This window comes from Anser anser (assembly GCF_964211835.1).
Source record: "Anser anser genome assembly, chromosome: 1".
Classification (NCBI taxonomy): domain Eukaryota; kingdom Metazoa; phylum Chordata; class Aves; order Anseriformes; family Anatidae; genus Anser; species Anser anser.
Window position 1 is genome coordinate 158,073,362 of NC_139720.1, and position 22,473 is coordinate 158,095,834.

A 22,473-nucleotide genomic window follows, 5' to 3' on the forward strand; every position below is an offset into this window, starting at 1 on the left:
ACTTAGGTCTTTGATTGGATCATTCTCTAAAAAGTGTGTAGTATTGCAGCTTGAAAGAGCAACATCAATATTTTGCGTGTGGGGGCTGTGACAATTCACATTTTTATAAGTAAACACAGGATGGTTGTCTAATAGATTTTCACCGTTGAGTTGGTCTCCTCAGTAGAATATCACTCCTTATTTCACATGTCATTGTTAGTTTAAAAAATGAATAGTGCAAAATAGTACCATGAAAGTGTTCAAAAGGCACTCTTCAGGAGTGTAATTATTTTTAAGTAAACTTATTGAGCTTCTTATGCCAATAAACCCCTCTTGACAGAATCACAGAATCATAGAATCATCTAGGTTGGAAGAGACCTCCAAGATCATCCAGTCCAACCTCTGCCCTAACACTAACAAGTCCTCCACTAAACCATATCACTAAGGGCTACATCTAAACGTCTTTTAAAGACCTCCAGGGATGGCGACTCAACCACCTCCCTGGGCAGCCCATTCCAATGCCTAACAACCCTTTCAGTAAAGAAGTTCTTCCTAACATCCAACCTAAACCTCCCCTGGCGCAACTTTAGCCCATTCCCCCTCATCCTGTCACCAGGCACGTGGGAGAATAGACCAACCCCCACCTCTCTACAGCCTCCTTTAAGGTACCTATAGAGATTGATAAGGTCTCCCCTGAGCCTCCTCTTCTCCAGGCTAAACAACCCCAGCTCCCTCAGCCGCTCCTCGTAAGACTTGTTCTCCAGACCCCTCACCAGCTTCGTCGCCCTTCTCTGGACTCTCTCGAGCACCTCCATGTCCTTCTTGTAGCGAGGGGCCCAAAACTGAAAACAGTACTCAAGGTGCGGCCTCACCAGAGCCGAGTACAGGGGGACAATCACCTCCTTAGACCTGCTGGCCACACTGCTTCTTATACAAGCCAGGATGCTGTTGGCCTTCTTGGCCACCTGAGCACGCTGCTGGCTCATATTCAGCTGCCTATCAACCAGTACTCCCAGGTCCTTCTCTGCCAGGCAGCTTTCCAACCACTCATCTCCCAGCCTGTAGCGCTGCTTGGGGTTGTTACGCCCCAGATGCAGGACCCGGCACTTGGCCTTGTTGAACTTCATACAGTTGACCTCAGCCCATCGGTCCAGCCTAGCCAGATCCTCCTGCAGAGCCTTCCTACCCTCGAGCAGATCAACACACGCACCTAACTTGGTGTCATCTGCAAACTTACTGAGGGTGCACTCGATCCCCTCATCCAGGTCATCGATAACGATATTGAAGAGGACCGGCCCCAGCACTGAGCCCTGGGGGACTCCACTAGTAATCGGCCTCCAACTGGATTTGGCTCCATTCACCACAACTCTTTGGGCCCGGCCATCCAGCCAGTTTTTAACCCAACAAAGCGTACGCCAGTCCAAGCCACGAGCAGCCAGTTTCTCGAGGAGAATGTTGTGGGAAACGGTGTCAAAAGCCTTACTGAAGTCAAGGTAGACCACATCCACAGCCTTCCCCTCATCCACCAAGCGCGTCACTTGGTCATAGAAGGAGATCAGGTTCGTCAAGCAGGACCTACCTTTCATAAACCCATCCTGACTGGGCCTGATCGCCTGGTTGCCCTGTAAGTGCCGCGTGATGACACTCAAGATAATCTGCTCCATGAGCTTCCCTGGCACTGAGGTCAAACTGACAGGCCTATAGTTCCCCGGGTCTACCCTCCGGCCCTTCTTGTAGATGGGCGTCACGTTTGCTAGCCGCCAGTTGACTGGAACTTCCCCTGACAGCCAGGACTGCCGATAAATGATGGAAAGCGGCTCGGCCAGCTCCTCCGCCAGTTCGCTCAGTTCCCTCGGGTGGATCCCATCCGGCCCCATCGACTTGCGTACATCCAAGTGTCGTAGCAGGTCGCCAACCATTTCCTCATGGATAGCGAGGGCCACATCCTGCTCCCCATCCCCTTCCACCAGCTCAGGGTACCAGGTATCCAGAGAACAACCGGTCTTGCTGCTAAAGACTGAGGCAAAGAAAGCATTGAGCACCTCAGCCTTTTCCTCATCTTTTTTTTTTTCCTCATCACAGGTAACACCATCTGTAATAAGTAAGCCTCTGCTTACACAGAGCCAAGGACTTTTCAGCTTCTTGTGCTGCCCTGCCAGTGAGGAGGCTGGGGGTACAGCAGAAACTGGGAGAGAACACAAAAAGGAAAGGTGGCCCAAACTGACCACAGTTTATTGGTAGGATAAGGGATATTCTGTAACATATGGTGTCATGTGGGACAATAAAAACTGAGAAGTTTGGCCAGGGGGGACTGCTGCTTGGGCATGGGATGAGCACCAGTCAGCAGATGGTGAACAATTGCATTGTGCATCACTTGCTTTATATATAAAAATTATTATTATCAGTATATATATATAACATTAATATGTATTACTATTATAACAATTATTATTTTCCCTTCTGTTTCTGCCCAATTAAACTCCCTTTATCTCAACCAATGAGTTTTTACTTTTTTTCCTTCCCATTCTCTCTCACATCCCGCTGGGGGGTTGGGAGGCGGGGAGTGGGCGAAGGGCTGTGTAGTGCTTAGTTGCCTGCTGGGCTACACCACAACATAATATCTTAACAGTTTTATGGTGCTCTGACTTTTTAGAGAGAGATAGAATAGAACTATTTAAGCTTAAGTTCCATATTGGCACAAAACCAGGTTGTTATTAGCTGGCCATAAGCAGATCTGGAAACTAAAACACAGTTAACAGGAAATACGACCAAAGAGCAAGGCTCTGTAAGAGTCTTCCATCAGAACTCTGAGTGGTAAATGGAGGGGGCAATACCACTGTACTGGGCTTACATGGCAAGGTTTTGTTAGCAGGTAGTGGTGGCTGCAGAAGTTGCTTCTGTGAGAGGCGTCCAGAAGCTGACCCATGACAGATAAGAGCAAGTTCCAGCTGGCTCCAAAAGGGACCCACTGCAGACCAAAGCTGAGCCAATGGGCGCTGCTGGTTATGCCTCTGTGAGAGCAAATTTAAGAAAGGGAAAAAACTGCTGTGTGACAGCAGCTAGGAGAGAGGAGTTAGAAAATGCGAAAGAAACAGCCCTACAGACCCCAAGGTCAGTGCAGCAGGAGGGCAGGAGGTGCTCCAGGCATGCAGCAGAAGTTCCCCTGCAGCCTGTGGAGAAGCCCCTGGTGGAGCAGGCTGTCCCCCTGCAGCCCATGGGTCCCACACGGAGCAGATCTCCACGCTGCAGCCCGTGGAGGAGCCCCCGGTGGAGCAGGTGGATGTGGCCTGGAGGAGGCTGCGGCCCATGGAGAGCCCCCGCAGGAGCAGGCCCCGGGCCGGAGCTGCAGCCCGTGGAGAGGAGCCCATGCAGGAGCAGGGGGTCTGAGGGGAGCTGCCGGCCATGGTAATGGACCCATGTTGGAGCAGTTCTTGAAGAGCTGCTGCCTGTGGTCAGCCCCCACAGGCTCAGTTCGGGAAGGACGGCATCCCGTGGGGGGGACCCCGCGTGGAGCAGGGGCAGAGAGTGACTGTGAAGGAGAAGCAAATGGTGAAGCATTAGGGACTGAGCACAACCCCCATTCCATGTTCCCTTGCCCTGCTTGGGGGGAGGAGGTAGAACAGGGTGGTTGGGGGGAAGGCGTTTGTAGTTTTCTTTTAGTTTCTCACTGCTCTAGCTTGCTAATAATTGGCAGTAAATTACATTAACCTCCTTATGCTGAGTCAGTTTTGCCTGTGATGGTAGCGGTTGAGTGGTCTCCCTGTCCGTATGTCAGCCCTTGAGCCCTTTTCATCATATTTTGTCCCCCTGTTCCTTTGGGGACTGTGTGAGAGAGTGGTGTGGTGGAGTTTAGCTAGCCATCAGTGTGAAATCTCCACACCTGATCAGAGCTGTTTGCTGGAGACTTTTTCAGGCTTCATGCATCAAGCTTTTGTCCCTGTCTTAGGATGTATCTATGAAAATATATATATATATATATATATGCATATATATATATTAAGTTTTTAGTACTTCCAAAATGGCAAATATTATGAGGTAGTACCAAAATTTGCCTTTTTTTTTTTTTTCTATCACAAGCACTTGACTACATGAAAAAAAAAGGAATACTAAAAACATTTCTATTATAGTCTAGTTCTGCTTCCTATAGAAAAGGTGGTTTGTTTTTCCTCACCGTGGGAATACTCACATACCATCCCTTGCTATCTGACTTTGAATTCTTAATAGAGTTACTGTTCTATTTAATTATTAGGCATTCAAGGCTCTCAATTAATATAGTTCAGAATACAAGAACATTGGTTTGTCAACCTCAGTCTTATGCTTTTTATCTGATGTATGATAGTTACTCCATGATAACAACCTACGTTTTGAGAGTGAAGGCATAAATTCTGTTTATAATCTCTACTGGAAAGAACCTGCTTAACAGTCTAGTCATAAATGTCCTCTCCCATCAAATCAAAGTGTACATGCATGGAAAAAGTCTTGTATGTCTCAATAATACCTATAATATTTTTGTTGTTGTTGTTGTTGTTTTTGTTATTTGTTTTCAGAGCAGGAAAGTTTTCTCATGGAGATAAGACATTTAATGCTCATTTTTTGCTTTATTTTATCCCTCTCTCACCTTCCTCATCATTTCCCAAAGTAATTTTCTACAGTGAAAGTGCAGTCTGAAAAATATTGAAATTTGCATCTTAGGTCAGTGAGGGAAGAAGGCGGCTATTTTCCCCGAAGTTAAACAGGCATAGGAAAGAACTGGATCTAACCAGCTAGCTCCAAAGTGGTTGTGTACAGTATAAAGACAAAACACAAAGCTTCCTGTTTTCCGAATCAGCCTTAAAGGAATGAAATCTGTTTAAAATCACATTATTCACGTTATTCCTTCCCTTCTCAAAACAAACAAACAAAATCAACAAAACATTACTGCTAGGTCGGGAGAAATGTAACTGTTTCTCTTTAAAAATTAAACATTAATACAAAATTTTGCTGTCTGTTTTGATCTCCATTTTTTTCTTTTTTTTCCCATCTTCTCTATGTCCTGACTAAAACCTCTATGCACAGAACCATTGTGTCAATGACAGACTCTGCAAGTATATTAACAGGAGGGACCCTGGCTTTTCAATAAAACAGAGGCATTTTAAATTCCTTCCTCAATCCTCATCCAAGGAAGTTAAGAAATAAAGAATTTCTTTTTTTTTTTTGGTTTTGTTTTGTTTTGTTTTTTGAAAATGCATTATTTCTGAAGATGGTTGATTATAATGCTATATTCTACCATCTTAGCTACTAGGTCAACTGTAAAAGTTCCCTGAAAATAATGTAATTTTGCAATATTTTAAGAGCAGCTTTAACTGTCCCCTCTAAATCAAAGGTCACCTCCAGAAGATGTCTCTGAAAGGAGATTCTGAATGCTTCCTCTCAGTTATTTCCACCTGAAATCTGAGAAGTGGAAAACAAAAGACTTTGCGGGTTGCCTCAAAGTGAAAAATTTACTGTGTATGCAGGTCAGAAAATCAATGTATCCCACAATTTACTGCTCTGAGCTTTTAGTCATTTAACTATTTTGTGTTGAGTTTGGGCATTCATTAGGGATGTTTTAGTGCATATAAAGATTCCTGAAATCCCATGGAAAAGAAATCTATTCCTTCAGCAACTCCTGTTTTTACCAGATGTTAAGGTGGAATTCATTTACTGGTGAAATATAGTCAGATATTATCAATGTTCAAATGATACATCTGATTTCTCCCTGAAGTTTCATCTTAGCCTTATCCTGAAGAGCAGTGAGTAATATTTATTGCTTACACTTTCAGGATCAGATTTTAAATTTGTTCCTTATCATGAAAACCACAATGATGTCATAACCAAAAATCTGCAAACAGGTATTTCCCATATGAATCCTACAAAACCTCCTGCTATTCCATCAGTATATACAGTATCTAAAAAGATGTAATACAGACATTAATATTGTCAGATTTTTTGTGAAAGTCTCTGCTACTCACAGCATTGTGGGATTCCAAAACAGGGTGAGAACAATCGAAAGACTTCCACTGAGCTGCATGAACTGACCCACAACATGAGGACAAGTGTTTCTGTGAATATATGTAGTTGATCTCTTTTCACTCCTTTTTCTTACCCCACTCTAAGAACTGTTTGAGGAGCTTTTAACACTATGTAGTGCCCAGGGGAAAAGCACTGTGGTTTCCACTCATTAAGCATCAGCGTTCTTACATGATGCTCTGCTGATATCTTGGCTGCCTGAACTCTCTTTGCTAGCACTATTCTTACTCATATCCTTTTATCAGCTGGTGTGCCCGCCCGGTTCTCTCATTTGGCCAGCATTGTGCTACTACAGCTTTTCTCTTTTTCTTAAGTAAAGGCAGGAACAAAATATAGACCTATGACTTTCTTGTATAAAACTACAATTTACTCTGTTGAGGATATTTGTTCACAGGCATACAAGATCCACAGATTTCTCTCTGTTAATCTTTTTTTTTTTTTTTTTTTCCTCCTGAGTTTGTGCTGCCATTAAAAGTGCTACAATTCTGCAAAGGTTCCAGTGTATGTAGCTGTGAAGGTGGTCAGTGCACTGTAAATCACTGGACAGACATTCTTCAGAGATCACAGCTCAATGAAACACTTATCACAGTCTCAGGTGTGTATTTTCTCCATTTAGCTTCATAATGATAGGTTGAAAACAATGGGGGTCAATAAAAAATGTGCACAGCGTCAGAGCTTATCTTTTTCCTCAGCTGTATCATGTTTCTGTGAAGGCTTGCAGTTAGGTTAAAATCTTACTTCAACTACAAAATTGAGAAAGAGAAGGCTGCAGTTAGGTTAAAACCTTACTTCAACTACAAAACTGAGAAAAAGAAGGATCTTAATTTTCCTTGCCATGAAAATGCAACCTCAACTCCAGATTCATTGCCTAACTTATGTAATCCTTTGGTTTCATATACTTCAGCCTTTTCAAAGAAAATCCTCTTCAGCAGAAAAATGTCCTGAATAAAACCCATTAAATTGGAATGTAAGAAAGTGGGAAGTTGGAGTTATTGGAAAATGCAGACTTACTGGAAAAAGAAAAACAAAACAAAACAACTTTTATGTTATCTTTTGCTAATATGAAAAAAATGTTAATGAAGATACAAAATGCAGTGTATAAAATCAAGCTGGACTTCAGTGAGTGAGTTTTTATTTTGACTAGTGTCTGAATATGTTTCTGTGTTATCTGAGCAGCTCTGTTGCGACATTTTATTTAGAAAGCAATTAAGAATATATTTACATGATTAGGTGACTTGGTTGTCTATCCTGAACTCATTCACAATATGCTAACATACCATGGATGCCCACTTACTATATGGTCAAACACTGCTTTCTCTAATAGGAGATGCTTTCTGAAGTATTTCGTGACAACAGCTGATGTGTGATATATTATGCTCCCCTTCATTATGAAGGCAAACAACATATTTTAAAAGATTTTCATTTGAAATCTTCTAACTATGGAAAATGGCTATATATATCACCTTTCTAAATCTTCAGATAGCGCTCAAAATAACCAGTTTGATTTTGCACCAAATAGGACTGAAGCACTCTAAGTCACTTATTGGAGATAGGTTTTATCTTATCCAACTTTAGATCTCTGCAGACACCTATAAGAGATTTAGTTTTCTAGAACTCCTCTTTTGGTGATAATGAGAAGCAAAGACTTTTAGAGAGCAATTAAATTGGCTTCTACTAGATCTCTACCTTAGGGATGAGTGAAATGGCAGTATAGAAGCGCCAATTCTATTTCTATAAAGGAAGCTTGACTGACCACTTCAGATACAACCAATGCACTATAGATGTCTCCGTAGACAAGTGGCCTCCTTCCATGTATTTTTGCAGAAAAAAAAAGAAGAATGAGGGACTTTTGAAACTTCCTCCCACTCTTGAGTGAATGAGTATTTACAGTACCTTTCGCAACAGAGTCAAACAGTTTAATTTGAACAGCTGATTCAGGAAGTTGCTATCAATTCACTAGCAGTTTGGTACCAGCCCTCACCAGCTGACACTGGGGAGTGGAAAATTTTGAAGTTACTGAATCTCTTGAATTGATTTCTCACTACCTTTACTCTTCTTGCATTTGTCTTTAGCCTTACTATGCACCTGAATGTTATACAAATGTATGCAAAAAATCTTTATGTACCTAAATATCATCCCTAACTGTCTGGATACACACCTCCTAGGCCCTAAAAGCCTTTTTTATTTACAAGAAAATGTCTAGAACCAAACAAAGATATTAGTTTCTGTTCTCCTATATGACTACTTTGTCCTTTATTACATCAGCATCCCATCAACCTGTTAAATTAGACCTGTATAAAGGGCCAACCTCACCATAAGTATACATATGATATGGGGGGAATTATGATTATTATGCTAACATCTTTTTTTTTTGAGTAATTTCTTTTTAAATTGTTGGTTCTGGCTCTGGATTTATGTCTAGACTTGCACTAAATATGCACAGACAGAATGTATCTTAAAATTACATGCAAGCAGCCAGTCCATTCTACCAGTATAATACTATATTAGCAACTTGGAAATCTGAGAGAGGCTAGGATAATGATCATTTAGCATTGTTTTTCTTTCAGAAATGCATCTCGTGATTCAAAAAGAAAAACAGACAAAATTTGATGAATCTCTGGGTTGTTTTTATTTGGCTTATTTTTTTTTTTTATGCAGCCTTCAAATTGATTTATAGCATTACATTAAAATAACTTGGCGGTGGCAGTCTTTGTTGCAAAACAAATGGATCAAATTAACCATCCTGTGTACTACAGTTGTGGACAACAAAGTGCCAAATGGTACATAGGTAGGTTCAACACTTTTAAAATGCTCTGTACTTACCTTAATGCTTGCTCTAGCCATTGATTGATTAGACTACAGTTATCATGTAAAAGAATCAGCCCCATTACAAGGAAAAGAAGAAGAAAACAAAACAAAACAAAACAAAACCAAAACACCAGCTTTCAAGTACTTGGACCTCTATTAATATCGCCTGAGAAACACTCAGTGTAAATATGAGCCTGAAATGAGGGACAAAGGTGAACTTCTTCAATGCTAGTAATTAATTCTTGCTTTGCATAGGGTAATTGAGGGCAATCATAGAATATTGCATGTCATTTCATTACCAAGCCATCAGATGGACTTCCACTTGCATACCCTGGTAAATCTGTTAACCCATGAGTACCTTGGCTGCTGGACCCAGGCTGAAGATAAAAGCCTCCTTAACCTCGCATCATTCACATCTTTTAACGTTGTCATATCCCTTTCATTAATTGTATTTTCTATAGACTAGACAAACAAACAAACAAAATTCCATGCTTTGCTTTAGGATGAGAAAGGGCAGGAATAAGTGATATAAAAACATTCTGGGCCACCATTAAGTAAGCTCTAACAATATAACAAAATTCTGTGCCTGGGATTTTTGTGCCATTGTGGTCATTGCTATCATAACCTTTATAGCTTCCTTTTCTATTCCTGTTCAAATCCCTTAGCCCAGCTGCCTAACCCTCAGAAGCAAGCTGTGAAGAAAGCCAAAGGCACCTGCCAGTGTAATAAATACTAACTAGAAAAAAAAAAAATCAGGTTGGTGATGAAGATCAACAACCAGGTTCCTCATTTCTTCATGAGTTCTATGAACCTCCCTACAGCATAAAGGACAACTTCACTGACAGTTAAATCTACTTTTCTACAAAATATGGCATATACTTTTATTTGTGGACCTTCTTGTTGGTGATTTTCTCATTGGTAACATGTTTAAGGCCACCATACATTTGACTGATTGCACACCTAAATTTATAAGAGTTTAATCTTCTTTCTACAGAATAATTCGTGGGGCACAGAAATATGCATGATTCTTCAGAAGTTCAACATAAATCTCATGTTCAGTGTGATTCTAGGTAAGAATTCCTTCAGTTAATTCCTAGAGATCCAGTTATTGCAAGTGATAAAAGTATGAGACATTAAAATAGATCAATGTACACTAGTAACAGATTCACACAGCTTCTTTTTAGGAAGCTAAATGGAATGCATAACTCTTCTAGAATTTATATGGTGTTTCCTGCAATCTGTTGAAATTTAAGATCTGAATCTCTGGAAGTGCATCTCTTTCTCTCCATTGACTTGTGAGATTGTAAGGAAAATATTTTCTGACTTTGATATTTTGATTAGATGCCTAAATTACTTGGAATAAGCCTAGGCTTTATTGCATCAATAAAGAGGATAAGGATCCCCATTTCTGAAGTCCTTCTAAAAATAAATATGGCCTAACTTAAGTGCTTTGAAAAGTTTCCATATTCTCTGCAATGTCTTGGAGTGATACTCTACATTATCACTGTGTTAGATAATAAGTGGTAGTTGGATAAGAGCTTTAAATTTGATTTCATCCACAATGAACAGCAAAATGTGGCTAAACGCCCTTACATTCCATTATTACAGCAAGTGCCCTGACTGAGTTTGTAATCTTGAGGGATACAGGCCTGGCTAAGAGCAAAGTCAGGACCCTGAACTTCAGAAGAGACAACTTCTAGCTTTTCAGAGAATTACTGGATGAAATCCCATTGGACATGGTCCTTAGGGACAGAGGATCTGATCAGAGCTGGCAGCTCTTTAACGATATTTTCCTTGGAGCACAAGAGCTCTCTATTCCCTTATGTAATAAATCAAGCAGGGAAGGTAGGAAACTGGCATGGTTGAATAAGGATCTGCTGGTCAAACTTAGGCAAAAGAAGGAAATGGTGGAAATGGCCATGTGTCCAGGGAAGAGTACAGAAATGCTGTCCAGATATGCAGGGATGGGATCAGGATTCTGTGATTCTGTGATTCTGTGAAAGCCAAGGCACTGACAGAACTAAACTTGGCAAGGAATGCGAAGAATAACAAGTAGGAGTTCTATATGTACATTGGCCACAAGAGACTAGGGAAAGTGTAGCACCTCTGACAAATGAAGACAGAGAACAGGCAACGACAGATGAGGAGAAGGCAGAGGTACTTAACAACTTCTTTGCCTCAGTCTTCACTGGTGGACTGGCTTTCCACATCTCTCGGGTCCCTGAACGTCTAGGCAGGGTCTGGGGGACCAGAGTCACTCCCACCATAAGTGAAGAGCAAGTTTGAGACCTCCTGATACAACTTAACAACTATAAGTCTATGGGCCTTGAGGATATGCATCCCAGGGTCCTGAAGGAATTGGCTGATGTAGTCGCCAAAACACTCTCCATCATATTTGAAAAATCATGGCAGTGAGGAGAAGTCCCCGGTGACTGGAAAAAGGAAAACATCACTCCCATTTTTAAAAAGCGTAGAAAGGAAGACCTGGGGAAGTAAAGAGACACACCTCTGTGCCTGGCAAGATCATGGAATGAATCCTCCTGGAGGCAATGTTAAGGGACGTGCAGGACAAGGAGGTGATCCGGGACAGCCAGCATGGCTTCCCCAAGGGTAAATCATGCCTGATCAATCTGGTGGCCTTCTGTGATGGAGTAACTACATCAGTCAACAAGGGAAGACTGACTGATATCATCTACTCAGACTTCTGTAAGGCCTTTGACATGGTCCCACATGACAACCTAATCTCTAAATTGGAAAGATATGGATTTGAGGGGTGGACAAGGAATTGGCTCGATGGCTGCACCCAGAGAGTAATGATCAATGGTTCTATGTCCAGGTGGAGACTGGTGACAAGCAGTGTCCCTCAGGGGGTCTGTCTTGGGACTGGTGCTTTGCAATATCTTCATCAATGACATAGACAATGGGATTGAGTGCACTCTCAGCAAGTTTGCAGATGACACCAAGCTGAGCGGGGTGTTTGATACCAAAGAAGGAAGAGATATCATCCAAAGGGACTTGGACAGGCTGGAGAAGTGGGCCCATGTGAATCACATGAGGTTCAACAAATCCAAGTGCAAAGTGTGCACCTACGTCTGGGCAATCCCAGACAGGAGTACAGACTGAGAGAAGTACTCATTGAGAGCAGCCCTGTGAAGGACTTGGGTTTTCTGGTAGACAAAAGGCTCAACGTGAGCCAGCAGTGCATGCTTGCAGCTCAGAAGGCCAACTGCATCCTGGGCTGCACCAAAAGAGGAGTGGCCAGCAGGTCGAGGGAGGTGATTGTCCCCCTCTGCTCTGCCCTTGTGTGGCCCCACCTGGATCTGGGGCCCCCAGCACAAAAAGGATGTGGACCTGTTAGAGCAAGTCTAGAGGAGGGCTATAAAGATGATTAGAGTGCTGGAGCACATCTCCTATGAAGAAAGGCTGAGAGAGCTGGGGCTGTTCAGCCTGGAGAAGAGAAGGCTCTGGGAAGACCTCATTGTGGCCTTTCAATACTTAAGGGGGTCTTATAAAAAAGATGGAGAAGGACTCTTTACTCAGATATATAATGATAGGACAAGGGGGAATGGTCTTAAACTAAAAGGATAGATTTAGACCAGACATTAGGAGGAAATTCTTCACTGTAAGCATAGTGAGGCACTGGCACAGGCTGCCCAGAGAAGTTGTGGCTGCCCCATCTGTGCAGGTGTTCAAGGCCAGGCTGGATGGGGCCTTGGCCAACCTGATCTAGTGGGTGGCATCCCTGCCTATGGTAGGGGGTTGGAGTTAGATGATCTTTAAGGTCCCTTCCAACCTGAGCCATTTTATGATTCTATGATTACACAAGAATTTGCATCACAATATTTTTTAATAAAAGTAATATTCTGTCTCATGCTTGCTTTGTGCCACACAGGCACAAAGATGAGCCTTGCTCACTTCAGATGTGCATGTTTGTCAAAGCAGTGGGTAAATTCTCAGTGGGAAAGAATTACAACTGCTGTTCTCAAGACAGAGTCGTAATCACAAAATAATATTGTAAACTCTTCTGCAGCTACCTGCTGAGGAGGGGAACCTTTCCATTTCTGCTGCAATATATAATTGTCTTTGTGCTAGGCAGCAGTCCTTCTCACCAAGGCAAATCCTTTCTGATACCTTCCACTTGGGAAAATCCAAATTTCATCAAAACCAGTCACAAGATATGGCCAAAGTGACATGAATATTTTTTCTTTTTTTTTGTTGAAAATGAATCATTTTTCCTGCTGAAAGTGTCAGCTCTACAGATCACTTTAAATGCATTCTCATCAGGTTTATATGGCTGCTTTGCATACTGCATGCTGATTTCATCATATATATGCTGCTGCATATTTATCTGCTGTTTGTGTGATATTGTGTAGTTTGCTATATGGAATATAGCCAGTCAGACACATTAGCAAGACAGCAGGTACTAATAAATTCAGCTTGATAGCTGATGACAAAAAAAAAAAAAAAAAAAAATCCACCAGAAAATGAGCTCACTGTTTTTAATACTACCTGCAGGACATTTGGTTGATCTTCAGTTAAACTGGTGCCCATTTTTTTTCATGTAATGTTACAGTGATCTCTGCTTTGTTATGATTTGGCTTCATGAAAATAATTTAATTATTCAAATGGAATTAAATAACTAAATAAGTGTAGAAAATTTCCCAAGGGGGGATTCTTTTTTGCAACATGATTAACATATCGTACAGTTTGATGATTTCAGAAGTAAGAAGGGGAAGTGAATTAGTTTCATTTTAACTACAAATCTCTTTAATTTCCTTAAAAATCTTCACAGTTTTGAAGATGTCAGGGAAGATTAAAATGCTGTTAGAACAGTAATTTGTCACAATTAACAGAAAAGAAGTTTTATTTATTTATTTTGCTATAATTGACTCCTTATTTCTTCTGTGTACTAAAGGTTATTATCCTCTGGTCTTGTTAAACCTTCCAGACTGTGTCTGATATTTGTAAATAAGGCATTATCCAAAAAAGTGTTTCACTGGGGAAAAATCCTAGATTCTGCACTATAATTTTTTATTATTTATCATTCCCATCAGATTAACTTCTATGTGTTCCTATCATACACTTTGATATATTAACAATGCACCTTTTTAAAGTCATAATAATGCTATAGATTTCAATGGAAATTGTATGTTAAAAAAGTGAATTTAGGACTATTCTCAGGAAAATGAAACATTATTTATTTTAAAATATGACCATAATGTGGATTTATTTTGTCAAATGGTAAATTATCCTTAGTTACGCTGACCATAAGTGGTCTTGTTTGAATGGATAAAAAGTAAAACAGTCCTTGATCTCCCTCCTTGACATGACAAGGCCTTATGAAACCAGAATACCAGTAACAAGAGACTTGTACAATGTTTCTGGGACACTCTTGTTAATACGGTGTTGGAAGTTTTTGTTTGTTTGTTTGTTTGTCTTTTTAAGTGAATTTAAACCCATCATAAATGAAAGATGGAAGAAACAAATTAATATTGTTCCCTAGCAGGGGTAAGAGTACATGTTTCAAATGAATATGCCATGGGGCTTGTTCAGATAGGGTGACTGTCTACATGAAGAATGCAAACAAGAATTTTCATTGCATCTTCAAATCTGGAATTTATCTCTTTTTTTAAAAAATACACAAGAAATCAATACATAAAGCAAGGCGGTCAAAACTGCCTAATACTAACATCAGAGTGATTCTAAATTAATCACAGATTGTTGATCATCCCATCACTAGAACAGCATCAGAGAAGAACAACCAACTAGTTCAGTTTGTTGTCAGTTCCGAGAAATGAAAAATGGGATAACACACCTACCAAATGGACCTTGAATATAAATCCTTTCTGAGGACCTGCACATTATTTTCAGTCTGTCAAGTCCACCTCAGCTGAAGGATTTATATAGTGTCTGTTTTCAGCAGAGGCAACGGACCATAATTACCTAGATTGAGTGTTGCTCTAAAATAGCATGACCGGTGGATACTATTTATGAATCACAATTAGTATGATCCTTTTCACACAGGCAGATTGCCGAACTTCATCAGCCTCCCAGACTAAAGTAATAAAATAATTCACAGACCTTTCTGGGAGAAATAAAAACAAATTAAAGCAATTTTAGTTGAAACCAATCTCTAAACTACAGAACTAATCAAATGGTGATATTAATCATAAGCTACTCTTGATAGCTATTATTAAATGTATTTAAGAGAATAGGGCAAGGACCTATTACAAAACAGTCCTTTCCCTGACATCAGAGAAGTTTGTCATATATAGGTATGGATACATAAATGTGTATGTATATACATATAGGTATATATGCATAGATAGATGCACACAGAGATTGCAGTTCAGTCACTCTAAATGCAATTAAGAATATCTCCAAAGGCTGTAGAGTTCTTTGAGAACATACAAAAAACAGACAAACAAACAAAAAACCACAGGTATCTTTTTCTAGTTTCCTTTCAGAGGAAGCAGCAGTAAACATAGCTCTGAGGGAATAGTTTGCGTCCCTCAGCAATGGCCAGCAGAAAGACAGTGCTGGCAGCAACTCAATCCCTCCTTTGCAAGAAGCTCGATGTCTCTCTCTGAGAATAAGTAATGATATTACTGCAAAGATCACATATACTTAGTCATTTCTGAAAGTCAAAACAGCAATTATCTGTCACTGATTCCACACAAATGATGCAAGCAAAAGCTTTACCTTCTATTTTCTGTTCTCTGTAACTAATAATTTAATATGTAGAAGCACGAGGCATCACAGGAAAAATGTGATTTTCAGGAAATTTCAGGGAAAAAAAATCATTAAACTTGTGTGACAGAGTACAGCTGAAATTTGGTAAGCAGAAGCACAAATAATCTAATAAACTGATTACATAACTTCTGTCAGTTAACTTATCTTAAAATATCAGCGTTCAAAAAGACTATGAAAAGAAACAAATTTTTGCTCATGAGCCTTATGTCTGCAATAATTAGTGCTATCAGAGAGAGCTAATTAATGTTGTCCAAAACGGATCAAAAGACTGACCTAAAAAAATAAATTGTGCTAACAGGGGCTGACCAACTCAGAATGACTTGCTGGGTCTCTTTTATTTAACAACATCAATAACTTTGATCATGAAGAGTACGTGTAACAGAATTCATCAAGAGTATGCAGTAATTTGGAACACAAGTGTTGAATAATATTTCCTATTTGTAAAAATATGAATATATCCCAAACCAAAATACTAGACCGTTCTTTAGTCCAAGTTTTATAATATTAGTGTTGGACATGTACAAAAAAAGTGAGAAATATAAATTAATTTTAAAGAAGTCAGTTCCACTCATTCTTTTTATGCAGCATCACTACTTTTCACTTGCATGAAGAAAAAAATAAATCAATCTAAGGTAAAATGAAATAGAGTTTTAGCCTGATTTGAAAAATGTTCTTTTCATTAGATTTATTTATTTATTTATTTATTTTTGCATTTAACCCTAACAACTATATAGAAAATTTTCAGTGGTGCTTTAAAGATCCAGAGCTCTAAAAGGTATGAATCACGTTTCCCAAATGAACTTGAGGTGGTCTGGGACTTCCTCCTACCATCTACCATTACGTTTCAGTAGAAGCCGTGGTGGTTTTACCCTGCTATGCAGCCGAACTCCACCACAACTGCGCTCTTACTCTTCCTCCTCAAAGGAAAATGGAGAGAAAATACGATAGAAAGGGCTTAGGGGTTGAGATAAGGACAAGGAAATCACTACATAATTATCATCACGGGCAAAACAGACTCAGCAGAGGGAGATGAATATATTTTATTGTCTATCACTATCAGACTAAACCAGTGAGAAACTAAAAGCAAACAAAAAACACCTTCTCTCCAGCCTACCCTCTTCTACATCTTCCCCAAGTGGTGCAGGGCAATGGGTAATGGGGGCTGCGATCAGTCCCTAACACTTCATCTCTGCTGCTCCTTCTCAGCCTGGAGAAGAGGAGGCTGAGGGGGGACCTCATCGCAGTCTACAACTTCCTCACGAGAGGGAGTGGAGAGGCAGGTGACCTATTCTCCGTAATCACCAGTGATAGGACCCGCGGGAATGGTGTTAAGCTGAGGCAGGGAAAGTTTAGGCTGGACATCAGGAAGAGGTTCTTCACCGAGAGGGTGGTCGCACACTGGAACAGGCTCCCCAGTGAAGTAGTCACTGCACCAAGCCTGTCTGAATTTAAGAAGTGATTGGACTGTGCACTTAGTCACATGGTCTAAACTTTTGGATAGACCTGTGCGGTGCCAAGAGTTGGACTTGATGATCCTTATGGGTCCCTTCCAACTTGGGATATTCTGTGATTCTATGATTCACAGTCACTCCCTGCCCCTGCTCCACGTGGGGTCCCCCCCACGGGATGCCGTCCTTCCCAAACTGATCCTGCGGGGGCTGCCCACAGGCAGCAGCTCTTTAAGAACTGCTCCCACATGGCTCCGTACCACGGGGTCCATCCCTCAGGAGCAAACCGCCCCAGCATGGGTGCCCCATGGGCAGCAGCTCCCCCCAGACCCCTGCTCCTGCGTGGGCTCCTCTCCACGGGCTGCAGCTCCGGCCCGGGGCCTGCTCCTGCGGGGGCTCTCCATGGGCCGCGGCCTCCTCCAGGCCACATCCACCTGCTCCACCGGGGGCTCCTCCCCGGGGGGGCTGCAGCGTGGAGATCTGCTCCGTGTGGGACACATGGGCTGCAGGGGGACAGCCTGCTGCACCAGGGGCCTCTCCACAGGACGCAGGGGAACTTCTGCTCTGGGGCCTCTCCTGCCCTCCTTCTGCACTGACTTTGGTGTCTGCAGGGCTGTTGCTCACTCCTCTCTCCTAGCTGCTGTCATACAGCAGTTTTTTTCTTTCTTAAATCTGCTCTCACAGAGGCACAAACAACATCGCTTATTGGCTCAGATCCAGACTGGGGCAGGTCCATTTTGCAGCCAGCTGGAGCTGGCTCTTTTCTTACATGGGGCAACTTCTGGACTCTTCTCACAGGGTTCACCCCTGCAACCAAACCCGTGCCATGTAAACCTAATACAGGAGCACAGCTTAAAGAATTATAGTACACTCATTTGGAAGATAGCAATAGTAGCACTAAGTCTTAGTGTCAAGAATTGAGGTGCACTAATAAATCACTATTTGGGTTAACCAAAGCTGTAGTGACTTAATACAGCTGGCTTGTACTGAGAGTGGGAGGACTCCCACAAGCTGTTATTTGGCTTCAGCTGCGGGGGCTGTAATGATTACCTAGAGAAGCAACAATAAACAGCTGTGGAAGGTAAATTCAAACTCTTCTAGATAGATCTTTTTTGTCACTACACTAACTTAATCAGCATCATCCTAAGCACAGGTGAAATCTTAGGATTTCCTTCATTGAAATGAAGAAGAGTCAGGACTGTTCTTAACTTATAAAGCACAATGAGATCACAGCGTATTGCTTTAGGGAAGAATGGCAAAAGATTAGTTTTATGATGGAGATTTAATAGTTTTAACATAGCCATAAGGCATATCTTGTTTCTAACTTTTACCTTCTAACATGTTCTTTACCTTAATAGTCTACTTTTTTTTTTTTTTTTTTTTTTTTAAGATTTGAAACTGCAATAGCAAGTTTCTGGTACTCCATTGTGAAGATTTGGGAAAGAAATGAGGATTGTTTAATTTGTACCCTAGAGTAATCCCAAACCCCAAGCTTTCTAAACCTTGTTTGTTAAATGTTCAGAGAAACAATAAACCTCAGCAGGGATGAAGGAGCAAGTTGTGAAACGTTAATAAGATCTCTAAGGAAGGTTAGACAAAAAGGTAAAGAAATGGTGCTGCTAAAACTTAAAAAAAAAAAATAACAGAGGTAAAGTTTCACTTTTGTGAACTTCATCTGAACTCTGAATAACTTGGCTGATCTGTGAATTTTGAAAAAAACATCTTTTTTCTGTTGAAGGACAGTCTTTTTAAATGGCTGACTTTTCTACAAGCTGTATTGATTAGAACTTAAATAAATAGAACAGAAAAAGACGCTATAAATTCAAATAACTTGATGCTGTATACCACTGGCTTTTCTTTTATCATTATGACTTTAGTTGATTTTACTTTTTTTCAATTATCTGTTGTCATCTGCCATCTTTCCATCATGTTTTACTTTATGAAGATGTTTGTAATGAGTTCACATATAAAACACATGGATACACTGTGTAACATCTTAACATCTTCCATTCAAACTCTCCCTTCTGTTGAGAGAGAGAGAAAAAAGAAAGGAAAAAAAAAAAAAGGAAAGAAAGGAAACAGTGCTTGAGTGCTTGATAAGTCATTAGCATTAGTACAGGTAGCAAGATCATTAAATTTGAATAAGGGAAACAAAACAGGAAAATATCTATTCCTTACAGCAGTGTTCTACAAGCACTTAAGCTGTTGCAGATCCTTGCCTACAAGTAGAAAGGTTAATGCATTCAGAGCAAACCTAGGAGAAAATAAAAATCATGTTGTACTATTTCTGTATGATTTACTAAATATTTTGTGAGACTGTTGTATGGCAAGAAATATTTTTGTGTTTTGTGTTTTGCAAATAATGTGAAAAAAATGCAAAATAGATTTGGAACAAGCATTTCATTAATTTCCAATAAAATAAATATAAAAAAGAATTCATGTTGAAAGTACGATCCATTTGATCAAACAAACAAACAAAAAAAACAACAACAACTTTTCAGCTAATAAAAAAATGAAATCAAAATAATCTGAAACTGAAAACAATTCAAAATGAAAATTCACAGTTTAGGACCTGCCCTGGCTTCTAAGTCAAACTGAATGTTGTATGATATACAAAGAGGACTAAATAAATTCTTCTTCTGTCATGTATGTTTAAGCTGAATTATATTATTAATCACAGAATCATAGAATGGTTTGGGTTGGAAGAAACGTTAAACATCATCTAGTTTCAACACCTCTAATTGCAGAGATCCCATCTACCCTTTTAGCAAGTTGCTCAAAGCCCCATCCAACCTGACCTTGAACACTTCCAGGGATGGGGCATCCATGGCTTCTGTGGGCAACCTGTTCCAGTGCCTTACCACCCTCCATGTAAAAAATATCCTCCTAATATGTAATCTAACTTTTAGTGCTAAAATAATTGTCCATTGTCCTACCACGATCTACCAATGTAAAAAGTCACTCTCCATCTTTTTTATAAGCCCCCCTTAGGATACAATGAGACCCCCGGAGCCTTCTCTTCTCCAGGTTGAACACCCCCAACTCCCTCAGCCTGTCTTCATAAGAGACATTTTCCAACTCTCTGATCATCTTCATAGCCCTCTTCTGGACTCATTCTAATAGGTCCATGCCTTTCTCATCTTGAGGGACCCCAGAGCTGAATGCAGTACTCCAGGTAGGGTCACATGAGAGGATATAGGATAGTAGGATATAATTATATATAATAGGATAGTAGGATATAATTATATATATAATAAATATAAATATAAATTAAAGTATAAAACAAAATGCAAATGTATATAATGTATGCGGCCTTTCAATAGTTAAAGGGGTCTTAAAAAAAGCTGGAGAAGGACTCTTTACTCAGGTTGATAAAGATAGGACAAGGGGGAATGGTCTTAAACTAAAAGAGGATAGATTTAGACTAGACATTAGGAGGAAATTCTTCACTGTAAGCGTAGTGAGGCACTGGAACAGGTTGCCAAGAGAAGTTTTGGGTGCCTCAGCCCCAGACATTGTGAAAGATCTTCCATGCACTGTGAGAACATTTGAAGCTGTAGGTAACCTCATCCTTGGGACAGCAATAGAAAAGGTAAAAAGAAGCAAAGTGCAATGTAGTTTCTCTTTTTAGTCTTCTCTGGTCACTTACAGTATATGAGGAGCTGTTGGAGGGGCCCGAAACAGTAATTCCCCACCTACAAATGTCTTTCCTCCACCTAAGACTGAAATATGGGGAACAAAAAAAGCAACAGTTGAGAGACTTTTTCTCATGCACTTGCTTTTAGTGAAGAATAGGCTGAATCAATTTTGCTTACTGCACTGTCAAAATGTGTATCCTCATGCACATTAGGTGTTCTTAGAATACTAGATTCCTTGATTTATCTAACATTTAAAAGACTTGAAATGATGGAATTTAAATGTAAAGAGAAACAGCAGCAAGAAAATATGTTATTGAAGCTATAACAGGTTTTGAATATTTTTCTTTAGAAATCATCTTACAGGGAATCTATTTTTATGTAACCACCTTACCAATTTTAAGGCAGGAGAATTATGTATCTCCTTTCAGTATTAGATATCTACCATCTTAACAGAGCAAAGAATATTTTTCACCATATGTAGCAGATCTCAATCAATCCAACATTTTTAGATTGTTATTTTGAAAGCACCTTGTTCAGCTACTTTGTAAGAAAAGCAAAGAAATGTACTATTTTCTTTCACTGCATGATTTTACATTCATGCTTGTAGAAGACCTCAATTCCTTCTCATCCCACCTCTCCCTGTGCCAATTTTTTGGTGACTCAGAACAATTCTAGCAGATCCCTCTAAGCTCAGACTGCACAGTCAATATCCTGTGTGGGTGAAAGATTAATTATTCCCACTGAGTTCAACTATGTCAGGATAGCAAAGGCCAATTACAGACAAAAGCTATCATGGAGCGGTCACTTCCAATCTGCTGCCAATACCAATCCCAAATGAAAGGGAAAACAGCTTTCTGCTGAACTGAAAAGGAACCAGTTTAAGTATGTCTTATGTAGCCAGCATGCTGGTGTCACTTTTATTCATTTTCCACAGCAAAAGTATATGTTTTTCTGAACTGCATGCATCATCTTGCAAGCAGCAGCAGGCATGTACAGTGCCCAAAGCAGTGGTGTTGCTAGGTGGGAGGGCAACAGAAGGCACATAAAACAATGCTTCTGATACACAAAGGGAACAGAGGTTGTTGAGTAATTGTGACTTCAAAAACTCTTTTGCATGCTGGTTGTTGACAGCTGTTATTATGATATCTAATCTATAGTCATTATCCAGGGAAGCAGCTTGACCAGGCTCCTGCAGTCATTCTGCTAAACGCACTTAGTGGATTACCTCGAGCTGGAGTTTCCAGAAATTCAAGCTCTCTTGTACCTAATTGCATGAGAACAGAGTAAAAATCATTAAATGGCAGCAAAAACACCCAAAAATGTTAAGAAAGAAAGAGAGAAAAAGTTGGAGGCATAACACACACCAAGAATCCTCAATTGAGGAGCGGTTGCTAAAAGCTAGCAAGGTCATGCCTAAGAACCACTGCTTTAATGGCTGGAAGACTTCTGAAGTTCAGCCTTCAACATGCTCTGAATTATACAGAGGTTTACTTTTGGCTCTCATTGGTTCATGTCCATTTTTGTTGTTCCATTCACAGATACTCTTTTCGATGAAATTACTGAAGTTGCATCTTGTTTATAATCTCCATACTTTTATTTGAAGAACTGCTTTGGATAAAATTAAGGGTAAACTCATTAGGTAGGTGATACATTCATCAACTGATACATAACTAGGCATATGCAGTACAATAGCTCCAGCAGAAAAAGGTGAGAAATATCTAGAATAATGAATAACCTGTTAATCATGGCACTCATACTGGAGACCACAACCCTACATGTTTACTCCAGTTTCTCTCTCA

General features: G+C 40.3%; 1 protein-coding gene and 1 long non-coding RNA gene across 7 annotated transcripts in view; one reads left to right on the forward strand and one right to left on the reverse strand.

Moving 5' to 3' along the window:
- Positions 1-22,473, reverse strand: part of GPC6 (glypican 6) — an 823,519-nt gene that overhangs the window by 412,658 nt on the left and 388,388 nt on the right. The window lies entirely within an intron of this gene.
- The window catches only part of LOC310888141, a 75,140-nt gene continuing 54,276 nt past the window's right edge, over positions 1,610-22,473 (forward strand). For 2 of the 5 annotated variants that reach the window (XR_014575833.1, XR_014575834.1), the window contains exon 1: positions 1,610-22,313. This is a non-coding gene — a long non-coding RNA (uncharacterized lncRNA). The remainder of the gene's footprint in view (positions 22,314-22,473) is intronic. The other 3 variants (XR_014575837.1, XR_014575835.1, XR_014575836.1) reach the window with 3 other exon arrangements.